The 14,852-nt window shown below is 33.6% G+C and overlaps 1 protein-coding gene and 1 pseudogene across 1 annotated transcript in view; one reads left to right on the forward strand and one right to left on the reverse strand.

The window, feature by feature from the left end:
* The window catches only part of LOC118681220 (junctophilin-3), a 131,638-nt gene that overhangs the window by 91,366 nt on the left and 25,420 nt on the right, over positions 1-14,852 (reverse strand). The window lies entirely within an intron of this gene.
* LOC106621490 (uncharacterized) lies at positions 10,226-11,680 on the forward strand (annotated as a pseudogene).

Here is a 14,852-nt window from a genome sequence, read left to right on the forward strand (position 1 = left end):
ACCTCCTTCGGTGTGGTGTGTAGTGTGTCTTCATGTGTGGAGTGATCGTGATGATAGGGTTGGTGTGGAATGTGTGTGTGGGATGTAGGTGTGGTGATGTGGATGTGAATTGCTCATTTAACCAGGCAGTTTTAGCGTATTTTGTGCTATAGAGTCTCCTCGGTCTTCTACAGAGATGACTGCTGTGGGGAATAATACCCTTATGTTGTATTTTCCTGTGTAGCGTTTTGTGCTTTTGACCAACGTGGAGGCTTTTGGCAATTTTCGGGATTTTGTTTTTCGGAGTTTGCTTTTGCAATTAAACCCGTGGTTCTTTTCTGTCTTATGTGCTGTAACGAAGCATTGAGTGGTGTCTTTTATGACAATAGAAGCAACTGAATTTGCTTTTACAATTTTTATACGTATGAGACAAGCAATTGGTACATAATTATCTGATGATCGCTCGAAAATGTTTCTTTCTTAAATTTTTTTAATTTTTCGAAAGATATGCGTTTATGCCCTCTTGTACATACATAGTTCGCATGACGTTTATCCTTTCTGTTCAGATGTGAACGATTGTGTTTTGTAAATACTTCTGTTTAATTTGGTTTTGCTACTAGCTTAGGGTATATTGAAGCTTCTTTTTAGGTCGTGTTGAACAATTTTCGTTTTAATTAGTTTTTTGTCTACACATGGGCTGGAAACTACTCGAAACTTAAAACAGTTTGGTAACCGTTTTATTATGTTGTTAAAACGGATTTTGAATTACAGATTTTATATTAGTATATAAAACCGTATTGTTTTATATATACATATAACGTATGCATATTATAAATAATGAGAAATAGATTGAAAACGCTCACTTTGTTCCTTCAAGGGCTTTTTGGAAAGGTGTATGTATGTATTTATGTGCGCCTTGTTCCAATTCCTGTGCTCCAGTTGGCTAGCTCCTTGTGCTGTCGTTTTGTTGTATGTATATAAGTATGTTTAGCGATTTGCATTACTGTATTTTACTTTTCGCGCCAGATTATGTGGAAAGTTTTGTTTGCTTAAACATTTTATTATATATACATACGTATATATTTATAATGGTACATTTGTGTACTTTTTATCACAACTTAAACTTTTTGTCCCCTCTTTTATAGTTTTTGCACATTTTTAGGAATTTAGGTGTATTTATATTTTATGTACTCTTATATAATATTATACATATATTTTTATACTCTCGCAACCTGTTGCTACAGAGTATAATAGTTTTGTTCACCTAACGGTTGTTTGTATCACCTAAAACTAATCGAGTTAGATATAGGGTTATATATATATAAATGATCAGGATGAAGAGACGAGTTGAAATCCGGGTGACTGTCTGTCCGTCCGTCCGTCCGTCCGCGCAAGCTCTAACTTGAGTAAAAATTGAGATATATTTATGAAACTTGGTAGACATGTTTCTTGGTACCGTGAGACGGTTGGTATTGCAGATGGGCGTAATCGGACCACTGCCACGCCCACAAAACGCCATTAATCAAAAACAAATAACTTGCCATAACTAAGCTCCGCAATAAGATACAAGACTGTTATTTGGTACACAGGATCACATTAGGGAGGGGCATCTGCAGTTAAAACTTTTTTTAAAAAGTGGGCGTGGTCCCGCCTCTAATAGGTTTAATGTACATATCTCCTAAACCGCTAATGCTATAATAACAAACTTCACTAGAAGCAAATGGTTTTAGCACTTCTATTGACGGTGTGAAAATGAGTGAAATCAGGAGACAACCCCGCCCACTCCCCATATAACGGTACTGTTAAAAACTACTAAAAGCGTGATAAATCAAACACTAAACAAGCCAGAGACATTAAATTTTTTTCTCTGGGATGGTATAAGATGATTTTATAGGAACCACGTTGAAAATTAGATAGTGGGCATGGCACCGCCCACTTTTAGGTTAAAACCCATATCTTGGGATCTGCTTAACCGATTTAAACCAAATTCGGCACATAATATTTTTCTCATGTTTCTATGTCATAGTGCGAAAATGGGCGAAATCGGACTACAACCACGCTTACTTCCCATGTAACACCATTTTCAATTCCATCTGATTCTTTCACTTTCCACTATGCAAACAATGATTATATCGGGGTAAAACTTTGCGTGAATAATGCAATTAAAGTATGCCACCTTGCGGCCAAAAATTGTCTAAATCGAACCAAAACTGTTCAAACCCCTAAGTACTAAATATGTGGACCCCAGTGCCTATAGTTGACCTTCTACCGAAAATATCAGTCAATCCACAAAGAAATCTCAAACGAGTATACCATTTGACTTTGCGAGGGTATAAAATGTTCGGTTACATCCGAACTTGGCCCTTCCTTACTTGTTTCGAGTAGCGTTTGACGCCACTGCACTCTTTTGAATCTTTATTTTTATACTCTCGCAACATGTTGCTACAGAGTATAATAGTTTTTTTTTTTTGTTACATATGTTTCTCCACGGATTTGTATGTGTTATTTATGTCACTACACCACTTTTTCATAATATAATATAAATAAGTATCGATATATTTTGTGGCTGTCAATCTGTAGTATCTTTCTTTAAGGCTCGAAGGACCATGTTTATTTGTGTACAAAATGTATCGGGGTCACTTACCTTTCTCACAGCACTCAAACTCACACGAGTAATTAAAATAATAATGCCCGAGTGTGGGGTGTATACAATTTATTTTAATTAAGTATATCCGATTATAAATATTAAGTATATAGTCTTGTTATCCGTTAGACAAAATTTTTATTTTTCGATTTGGTATTTCTTACATTCTAATTTGATGTGCACGCAGGCACTTGTACATATGTTTAGTTGGTGTTGGGAGTGTATATCAATATGTGACTCCTCCACCCCTAGATTCAAGGGCCTCCGTTGTATAATGATTTTATTTAGTTTATGTTTTAAATTTAACAATGGGCCAATTATATTGTTTCTTTTCTGCGTGTCTGTTTTATTTGAAGATGATTGAATTAGCAATTCTACGTTTACATTTGTATTTTCATTTTTCCTATTTTTATTATATGCTATAGCTATTACCGAGATTCCTATTGCAATTAATAGTATTGTTAGTGCGCTTATGCTATAACTTATACTTCTATGTAGTGTTAATTCTTCCAGTTTGTTTATATTTTTCTCTTGGTTTATTATTATTTCTGAGAAATTTATTACTTTTTCAAACTGTAATACATCGGTTTCTTTTTCAGGGTAAATATATTTTTCTTCTACATAAACTGTATTGTTTTGTAGTGTTTTATTTCGTATCTCCATTTTACAATTATAAAAATTTATTAATGCATTTCCTTCAAGTGTAATTTCTCTATTGTCGAAGTTTTGTTTCATTCAATTGTGAGTTCTATTTTATATGCATTTTTTATTAGGATTATATCGTCTTCGATACATTCGAATATTGTTTCGTTATTATATTCAAATTTACATTGACTGAACGGACAAATGTTAATTTCTTTCAGATTTTTGACATGTGTCCCTTTTGTATATTTATATATTTTATTTCGTATTGTAATTGCGTATTTCTCTTCTCCTATCATTTCAAAATATTGTCTATTAGGTAATGGGATTATTAGTGTTAGATCTTCTTTAATGTATGTTATCGGTATTTTTATAGCTAAGAATAATGTATCATCTTTATATGAGAGGAGTCCTGTCATTTATGTATATTTGTTGATTTACTGCTCTTATTATATTATGGACATTTTTTCCAATTACTTCTAGATGTTGTAAATATGTTTTCCCTATTTTCGTTGTCCATTGTTCCGTAAAGCCATTTTTGTGTAGTCCCTGCTTTAATAGTCTTTATTTCTTCATATAACATTTCCCTGTCATTCCTGTTGCATTGGTTGAAATTATTTTCTAAGTTAATTTCGATTTTATTTATAATTTGTTTAAATTATTTGGGGAGTATTATATGTATTACTGTTATCGTTTGATTCACTATTTCTATCCGGATTGGTTGTCAAGTTTGTTTATTTGTAGAAGTACGTTGATTGACGTTATTATCATTAATAGTATAGGAATTTTCGCCGATATGATCCTGAAATTTAAATTTTTGTTCGACTTGAGTCTTGTATGCTTTTTTAAGTTTTGAATCTGTGGATATTAAATGGTTTCCCTCTTCTTTAAATTTTTCTATTCTCTTGTATCTTGGTTGTGCCTTGCTAACTCTATGATTCTTTATATATTTATTCTGAAAATCTTGTGTGTTTATTCTATTTTCTTTTTTTATTAATAGTATTTATTACATTTTCTTTCTGCTTTTGTAGGTTTTCCGCGAGTTTCATTACTTCTTGTTCGGGAAGTAGGAAGGAAAGAAGTAGGTTATTTATGAAATCAACTGAGCTCTTTTTTATCGTAGAATGTATGGTATTATTATAGGCAGTTATTGCTTTGAATAGTTTTTCTTTCAAATTGTTGTTTGCATCAACATTAAAAGTCTTAAGTGTTCAATCAAAGTCGAGTGCAATCTTTCAACATCTGCGTTTCCTGTTTTATTATAAGTGGTCGTTAGGTGTAGGTTTATTTTATTGTCCTTTAAGAAATGTTTTATTGGTACTGTATCTAATTCGTTGTCTGTTACTAAAGTTTCTGGTTTGCCTTTACAATTGATATCCACGTTCTGTCCTTTAATGATTTAGCTGTTGCGTATTTTGTTAGTTTATCGATACTTGTAAGGTACATTACGCTTTTTTTTTTTACCAAATATCAAAATGAACAATTTCATTATGTTTTTTAGGAGTTTCCGTAATATTTAAATTATGTTTGATAGGTTTTCTATCGAACTTCGCTTTATTACATATATCACAATTATTGATACATTTCTGTATTTATTTTTGTAATTTGGTGTAACCGTGTGTTTTCTTTATTTCTTTTAATATTTCATTTATTCCGCTGTGATTATTTTCTAGGTGTTCCTCTTCTATCAATGTCAAAAGTTCTCCTTTGTCTGTTACATCTTTTAAAATTGTGTTTGCTTTAGTTTTTTTTAGGTTTGCATTATTTGCGAAAATTTTTTATATATAACTCCTGAAATTGTAGAAATAATTTGTCATCCTAGCAGTAGATTACGACTAATCATTTTTCTGGTAGATTCTCTTGCATTATTTTTATACTCTCGCAACTTCTTGGTACAGAGTATAATAGTTTTGTTGTTTGTATCACCTAAAATTAATCGAGTTAGATATAGGGTTATATATCAGGATGAAGAGACGAGTTGAAATCCGTCCGTCTGTGCAAGCTGTAACATGAGTAAAAATTGAGATATCTTTATGAAACTTGGTACACATATTTCTTGGTACCGTAAGACGGTTGGTATTGCAGATGGGCGTAATCGGACTATTTCCACGCCCCCAAAACGCCATTAATCAAGAACAAATAAATTGCCATAACTAAGCTTTACAATAAGATACAATACTGTTATTTGGTACACAGGATCATATTGGAGAGGGGCATCTGCAGTTTAAATTTTTTTTTTAAAAGTGGGCGTGGTCCAAACCGCTAACGCTATAAAAACACAATTCACTGAGAACAAATGTTGTTAGCATCTCTATCCATGGTATGAAAATGGAAAAAAACGGGTAGCAACTCCGCCCACTCCCCATATAACGGTACTGTTAAAAACTACTAAAAGCGCGATAAATCAACACTAAACAAGCCAGAGACATTAAATTTTATTTCTGGGATTATATAAGATGATTTTATAGGAACCACGTTCAAAATCAGATAGTGGGCTTGGCACCGTCTACTTTTAGATGAGAACCCATATCTTGGGATCTGTTTTACCGATTTTAACCAAATTCGGTACATAATATTCTTTACATATATCTATATTATAGTACGAAAATGGGCGAAATCGAATTGCAACCACGCCTATTTCCCATATAACATCATTTTAAATTCCATCTGATTTTTTCACTTTCCAGTATGCAAAGGAAGCAACAATGATTATATCGGCGTAAAACTTTGCGTGAATAATGCGTTTAAAGTATGCCACCTTGTGACCAAAAATTATCTAAATTGAACCAAAACTCTTCAAGCCCCTAGGTACTGAATATGTTGACCCCAGTGCCTATAGTTGACTTTTTACTGAAAATATCGGTCAACATAGGACAAGGCGGCAAGATTCACAAAGAAACCTAAAGTGAGTACACCATTTGACTTTGCGAGAGTATAAAATGTTCGGTTACATCCGAACTTAGCCCTTCCTTACTTGTCTTGATTAAATTCTTTAAATATTGGGAATCTACAAAGTGTCTTAACTTGCGTCTCTCTTCCCATTGCTGCACTCGTACATTTACTTCTTTTTGCCATTTCGGGTTACAAATATTTTCATTGATTAGACTGAGCTCTGCTCCAGTGTCAATGGTGAAATATGACTTTCTTATGTGTGCGTTTATTATTATATAGGGTAATTGTTTTGTAGGTCCAATAACTTTCATTGCCAATATCCATAGGTTGTGGTTTATTGCGATTTGATATTGCGGATTGAATATAATTTCCTGATTGGTTATAATTTCGTGTTTGAGTTCCGTCACTTTCATGGTTAAGGTTTCTCTTTGATTATCTCGGTTGATTATAATTTGAGTTTGTTGTCTGGTATGACATTCTAGTTTGGTTTGATCTGTTGTCATTTTTGTTATAGTTATTACCCGCATTCGTTGGGACGTAGCCACTGTTATACTTGTACTTATTTTGTGGCGTATAATTGTTATTGTATGTCTATCTAACTGTGTTATAATTGGAAATATTATTCATATATTGGTTGGTTCTGGATCATCATATCCACAGCGTAGCATGTTATTGTTATATCTATTATAACTGTTGTTATAATTGGGAATATTATTCAAATATTGGTTGGGTCTGGAACATGTTCTATTGTTAGCATTATCGCTAAAATTTGTCCTACTACAGGTATTTGGGTTAGGATTTTTCCTTTGTTGCCCAAATGCTGTGAAGGATTGATGTCTGGCTTCTAAAATTATTTTACATGCTCAGTCACCGACTATCCCTCGTGCCGAGCAGACGTGTTTTTTTCCTTTTCGTTGTCTTTTTTTCCGCCTGAGCGAAAGTACGGTTTCTATTTGTGTTATAGTTACTTTACATTGTGTTTGCTCTTTGAACTGAGCTATTCAGTACTTTCTACTACAACACAAAATATATATAGTAATTACAAACTTATAATTTGGGACATAAGAAACAATGGCCCCCCGGGCCCCCCAGTCTTGGAGATAAGAGATTTACCTTGCTGGCGTCTGATCCCCAACCAAAACGGAAAAAAAATTGAGCTTTCCCTAATATTCCAGAAATAGAAGTGAAAAATCCTAAATACGTTGTAATATCGTCCGTTTATATAAATAAACCATTAAATAAGTATAATTGCTTTGCAATTCATTCCGAATTAAAATTAGTATGCAAAGGAATCATGAAAATGACACAACTACGCGACGGAAGTCTTTGCCTATTACTAAAAGACAAATCAACCGCCGAAAAGTTCATTCGTACTAAATTTTTACACGGTGTCTGTGAAGTGAATACAAAATACCATGAAAAACTCAATTATATTAAAGCACAATATATGCCCCATACCTAATCGACCTAAATGAAGAAGAAATCAATAAAAACTTATCTGACCAAGGAGTAGTCGAAGTGTACAAATTTTCCAAAAACATAGATGGAAAACCAAAACATACCGGAGTCTCAACCACATAGATGTCACATATTTTTCAAACCCTATGCGATGCAAAAACTGCGGGAAATTAAATCACACTACAAAACTCCCATGAGTGCACCCATTTTTTGACATATCTTGTCCCAAATTTTTGCAATCTAAAGAGATCTTAAAATTGCAAGTACAAAACAAATGTACAATGAGAGAAGCGATAAACATATATAAAAATCAATGTCCATCTATTGTTGGTGGTCCTTCTTTCTCATCTATTATCAAAAGCCCAATAATAAATAACAACCAAAAACATATTCCAAAGCAAACAACATAAAACCAGTTGGAGCATACTTCTGATCAACCACAAAATCTAACATCGAACATCATCTCCTTTCCACAAATCCCAAACAGTGATAACGAACTATTCAAATATTTATCACAACGAATAATCGATTACCAAAACCTTCTACCTGCGCAAGAAAACAATGAACAATCCCAAAACAACAATCCAACCGAAAACAATAATATTTCTTATAGCTTTGCCTACAATAACAACCTGCAACATATCAGCATCGAAAAATCTTAAAATTCTAACCCAAACGATTCACACAATTCTTCTTTCACCAGTCCTTTCTCTCACTCCAACAACAAAACTTCATTATCAATAGAAAACCCAGTCCCACAATACTAATCATATATATACACACATATAATAACATAATACTCCTAAAATTCTTTTAACATCTTAATATACAATATTTCAATAATTTTTACGAATTGCAGCTACTAATTAGAGACCTGTAGCCTTCAGTGTTATGTTTACAAGAAACACATATACGCCACAATTTCGACCCAAACCTCTATATGGCTATAATGTTTATTTCCTTAATAGCCCTCAATACCAATTCAGCAAACAAGGTGTTGGAATTTTGGTAAAAGAAAACATACCTCGCAAAATTGTTTTTACCAATAACACCTTACTCAGTATTGCGATTGAGATATTATTTAATCCAAAACTAACAATAATCAATATATACATCCGTCCCAAACAAAGTTTCTCTTGCTCAGATATCTTAAATATTTTAAATAAAACGCAAAATCCTATACTTTGGATTTACGATTTCAACTCATGGATACCGATCTGGGGTTCTCCTCTATCAATCAACAGAGGTACAAAGATTGAAGACGTCTTATTAAGCAGCAACCTCATAGTTTTAAACGATGGTAGTCCCACACACTTCTCCACCCATCAATCGTTCACTCATGTAGATGTCACGACATGTTCCTCCAATATCTTTCCATTATGTTCTTGGAAGGTCCTTAGGGACCTCCATGGTAGTGATAATTTCCCATTGATGATAGAAATCGGACTTCACCCAGACACGTCCACAAAAAAGTTTAAACCAATTTTTCTAACAAATAAAACAACATTGGGAGAAATACAAAGATCTTTGCTCATTAATATCTAGTAAATTCATTGTTTCGTAATATTAATCAAGAGGCCGCAATTGTAAGAAAAATAATATGTTCGTAAGAACATCACACCATTCCTCAAACCAAGAATACATATCGACACCGATATAAACCATGGTGGAATAGTGAATTAGAAATCCTTCGATCGCAAAAACGCAAAAGCTGGTATAAATGAAAATATTAACTCCAAAACCTCTCCTCAACTTACTTGGCGTGCTATAAGACTCCTGTCTGGCGTGAAAAAACCTATAATAATCACTTACTTAAACACCCAAACTGGATTAACTAACGACCCAGATATCATAGCGAACGAGTTCGCCACGTTCTTCTGGAGCTCCTATTAATTCTACTTTCACAAAACAGTTCGTAGCTGAAAAACGAAAATCTTCAGGCCATAAACTTTTACTTAGCTGAAATCTTAGCAATTCGAGCACCATTCCTCCAAAATTATTTCCAACAAGGGGCACGTTACCTGCCTTAGCTTAGACTTTGAAAAAGCATATGATCGTATCGGACTTCATAAAGTTCTACAACAATTAGAAAAATGGAAATTGGGACCAAAAATATGCAACCTACTTAAAATTTTTTTAACAAATCAGAAATTTGGGGTAAAGTACACAATAATTTTGATCACTGTTTGCCCTTAGAAAATGGAGATACTCAAGGTTCCCCTCTACTTGTGGTCATATTTATAATTGTATTTAATGAAATCAGCTAGATACTATCCAATTTCCCAGTTTACTACTGTATGTATGCAGACGACATTCTGATATTTCCAAAACAACTCGATCTGAATAACGTCAAATTAATTTTTACGGAAATACTTAATAATACATATTATATATCTAACTGGTCTCTCACATCCAGCGCTTAAGTTATTCTTAGATAAATGTAATATCTTACATATGTGTCGTAAAAAAAAATGTAATAATATTAAAATTTTTGGATTAATTTTCGACTTTAAGTTTAAGTTCAAAAAACATTGTTTATATAATATATAAGAAAAAAACTTTTCGATTGGGTAAATATAATAAAGTTTTTAGCTTCACGACATTCTTTTGTTCATCCTACAATACTTATCAATATCGTGAGATCTTTACTACTCTGAATTATCGATTATGGACCACCAATCTACGGATATCCCGCCGACAGCGAGCTCAAGAAACTCTATGCGCCTTATCACATGGCAGTAAGACATAATCTTAGGGCATTTCCAACTTCCAGAACCAAAAGCATTCACGCTGAATCAGGAATGCTACACATTACCGAAAGACTGGAGATTAACACATTACGGCTGATACCAAAGGTATATCTAGGCTCTAACCTGACTTTGCTCAACGACGTACGTTCGGCCACCCGTAACAAACGAACACCTAAGTTTCCATCAACAATACACCTAATTCTAAAGTACGTTGATGAACCTGATATTCACCTTTCACCCAAACGTTCGAAGATTAGCAAACATCCTCCATGGGCTCTAGACTCTTCTGTTATAGAAGACAATTTGATGAGCTGGAACAAAGCCTCCACGAACTATGAGGTGTATAAACAATAGTTTATGCAACGCAAGACAGATCTCTATTCAGAAGGATGAAAATTCATTTACATTGATGGGTCGAAAAATCCCCACAACACCGCATATGCAGTAGTTTATGAAAACTCGGAAATCATTAAAAATGGATTACTTTTATCACCATCTTCGGTTTTTACCGCAGAAACATACGCAATAGAAAATGCTATCCAATGGACCACGTCTTCTAAAGGTAAATATGTTATCTGCCACTCTTAGTCCATGTATTTACTTGAGAACTAATGAAAGCAATGACATTGTGCAAATTGTTGAAAATTTCTCATAGCATAAATTAAAAGCGGCCTGGTATACTTACGACAACCGTTACCGGCTCGTAAGTCCCAAACAAAGAAAAGCAGTATACACCTCTACATGCAGCATCCCGGAGATCAAAATATTCACACGACTCAGTTTAGGACACACCATCTTAACGCACCAACATGTTCTGGACCGCAACATAACGCCTGGCTGCCGCCTAAGCAACAGTCCAACAAATTCTGTAGAACACTTATTGAACATATGTATTACCTTTCGTAATATACAACGAGACTATGTGGAGTCTTCTCCTTCGAAACTCTTCAAAAAACCGTCAACTGCCAACATAAAAGAAATCTACAACTTTATCTCCAGAGCCCAACTAAAGCATCTCATCTAAAACTAGCATAATAAAATCTTGCCACAATTTTCCTATACTAACATATATTGCTACCCCTTGATTCTAAGCATAAGCATTGACATTAGTACAATATTTAAGTACAACTATAAATATTAATATACATACATATTCATAAGTAAAATCTCATACAAAAAAGTACTAGTAAAATTAAGCCCATAGCTGAAGGCCTTGTCGCTAGTGCTGTTATATTTTATAGGTAGTATAATTATTTATAATTGTATTTCCTTTAATAAATAAATAAATAAAACTATTTTATACGCTTTATCTAAAGTGTCGGGGTTTCTTGCTATGCTCATTGTTTTTGTAGGTTCAGGATAGTGTTCTTTAAATGTTTGTAGCGCTATCCTATTAATTTATGTAGTTGAAAATTTTAAATCATTATGTGCTAATATCCTATTGTGTAATTTATTTCTAATTTAATTGATTCTAAAATGCTAATTTTCTATCGTTGAGTCGCGATGGTTGGTTTTTAACTCATCCATAAGTTCCGCTGAACTTCTCCTTTCCCCGCTGTTGTTAAAAAGTATTTGTTTCAATGTTTCCCAATCACTAACTGGTCCATACCTGTGAATTATTTTCCTTGTTTTTCCTACGCATCTTCCTTTCAGATAATTAAATAAAATTTTTGAATTATTTTCATCAAAAGTTGTTATTGTGGGTAAAATGTCTTCAATTTGTCTAATAAAATCTGTTAATTGGTTCAGGTCTCGTCAATCGAATTTCGTGATTCCATTAATGCAATTAAAAATGAGTTGAAAATATGATTTGGTAGATGCTTCCATTTTGAAAATCTTTTTTAAATTAAAAAAAATATATATTCCTATTGTATTTATTCTGATTTAACTTTGGTTTGTGTAGAAGATTCGTATTGAGTATTTTAATTGATCGTGATCAGTTTGAGGGGTTGTCTACTGTTGTAGTGAAGGTACATATCTAACAGTTATGAAAACACTATTTTAGTCAAGATACATTATCAATTTTATCGTTACAATTTTGGAGTCACAGTTTTAGTGAAACTTATTATGTGTATGCAACGAATTTCTGTTTTACGCTATTGTGCGATATTTTTCACACATTGTTTCCGTATTTTACTACCTATGTATTTTTTTTTTTTATTTTGACTTACTTGGTTCTGTTGTTGTTGTTACTGATGCTGTTATTATTGCTATTGCTGTTGCTGCTATTGTTGCCGCTATTTTTATTGCTATTGTTGTTGCTGCTGCTATTGTTGTACCTTTGCTCATGTAGATATGTTTGTATGTGTGTATTATGAGCGCACACTTAACTTTTTGCTGCGTTTCTTTATCATTTAGTGTTTCTTTTTGACTACTTTAATGTACTTGCTTTGCGTGTTGTATTTTTTATTGTTTTTGCTGTCTGTACACTCTCAGCTGATAAGAATTATATCTAGAAGAATGTTGTTTTCCTTTTTTTGTTCTCTTTGCTATTTTATATCGTATGCTACACCTCAAGCTTTATTGCATTGTGCTTAAACGGTTTTTATACACAATTCGGCTTTTTGCGGCGTTTAAAAATTGAGAGATGCCACGTAAAATCATATCACTACTAATTTGTCTATTGTACAATGTTCGTTTATTTTTCAAAATTAAAAACACTTTTTAATTACTATTATTTTTTTGTTTACTTCACTACTTTCTTTCGTTTTTTACTTTACTCGCTAATAGTTTAATATGTTTTATTTTTTTGTTTGCGATTCGCCGTTAGTTATACGCTTTTATCCTGCACAAGATTCGTTGAAATTTATTTTTTTTAACCTCGTCGCCAGTTTTGATATCAGTTAGGATGATACTCTTGTATCGATCCTGAATGACTGATCTTGGACTAAAATAAAGGAAACAAGCTCCTTTGCTCAGATCTTCATTTAGACTGAATTTTTATTTTTCTATTTTCTTATACATACAAGGTGCGTTCCAAGTAAACAGTAAAAAAGTAACAAAGTAAACTCTAGTGTAGCCTATATGTCGACTGGTGCGTTAGAATCTGCTATCCTATATCGACTTCCAGTAAAAAATTCATGTTATTTCATCTATTGGAAGTGAAATAATTGCGTTTTAAGTGTCAGTATGGTTTTGTCATCGGTGAAAAAATGATCTTCGAACAAAGAGCCAACATTAAATTTTGTTTTAAAATTGGTAAAACTTTTACGGAAACGTTTCAATTGATGAAACAAGTTTACGGCGATGATTGCCTATCCCGTAGCAGAGTGCACGAGTGGTTTCAACGTTTTCAAAGTGGTCATGAGGACATAAATGAGAAATGAGCCAAAACCCAAAAAAGTTGCGCCTGGAGAAGTCAAAAGTGAAAATAATGCTGATTTGTTTTTATGGTTCCAAGGGTATTGTCCACAAAGAATTTGTTCCACCCGGCCAAATTTCTCATGCGGTATTGTGCCTTGGAGTTTTGAATCGTTTAGAGGGCCGTATTCGACGTGATCGGCCCGAATATCGCGAAGATGGCTTGTGGTCGATTATTTGACCAAAAATCACATTTTAACAATCAACCACTCCCCGTATTCACCTGATATGGCACCGTGTGACTTCTACCTTTTCGGAAAAACGCATTTGCCGATCAAAGGAAAGCGTTATTCAGACGTGGAAGCCATTCAAAAGGTTTGCACCGGCATACTGGCGGCCATACCGGGCAACGAGCTAAAACACTCGTTCGACATGCTTTTGGACCATGCAAAAAGCTGTATTAAAGCAGAAGGAGACTATATTGAATAAAATTTTTTGATTTTGCCGATACCTTTGGAACGCATCTTGTATGTTTATTTATCCCTAGGTATCAAATTACATGCATCTTAAAACTAATAAAACTGAACATGTGCAAGCAGGCACTTGTACATACGTGTAGTTGGTGTTGGGAGTGTATATCACTATGTGACTATATCCGAGCTCCAATCGAATTAAGTGTCGTAATGAGTATCGATCGAGTATCAGGATCACTGTTGTCGAAAAATATGCGGGATTGCTTTTACGAAACGATGTGGCGAATAGCGTCGGTCCAATCGTCGTTGTATCCGAAACGCGTGAGAAGTTGCTTGATCTAATTAGCGCGTGCGGGGCGGTGTCATATCGAATGATGTGTAGCGTGTGAGTGTGTGTGGAGAACTAAAATATTATATTATATACCTATAATATGAAATAATGAAAATTATTTATAAAATTAGTGAATAATGGTAATTTAAAAGTATTCAGTAGTAAATTCTAACCTCTAAATTTATTTGTCTAGCTTCCCTTTTGGAAATATTATTGAAATAATTAAATCTATTGATAAATTTAACGAAGTTCTACTTCAAAAATTAGAGAAATAATAGCAGATCAAATATCCAGCGTCTAACTGCCAAGCTGCAGATATCATCAACAGCAACGTTCAACGTATACACCAGTTCGAAAGACTTCTCGCCTACTTTGTTGTAAGT

The sequence above is a fragment of the Bactrocera oleae genome, chromosome 3 (genome assembly GCF_042242935.1).
Source record: "Bactrocera oleae isolate idBacOlea1 chromosome 3, idBacOlea1, whole genome shotgun sequence".
Taxonomy (NCBI): Eukaryota; Metazoa; Arthropoda; class Insecta; order Diptera; family Tephritidae; genus Bactrocera; species Bactrocera oleae.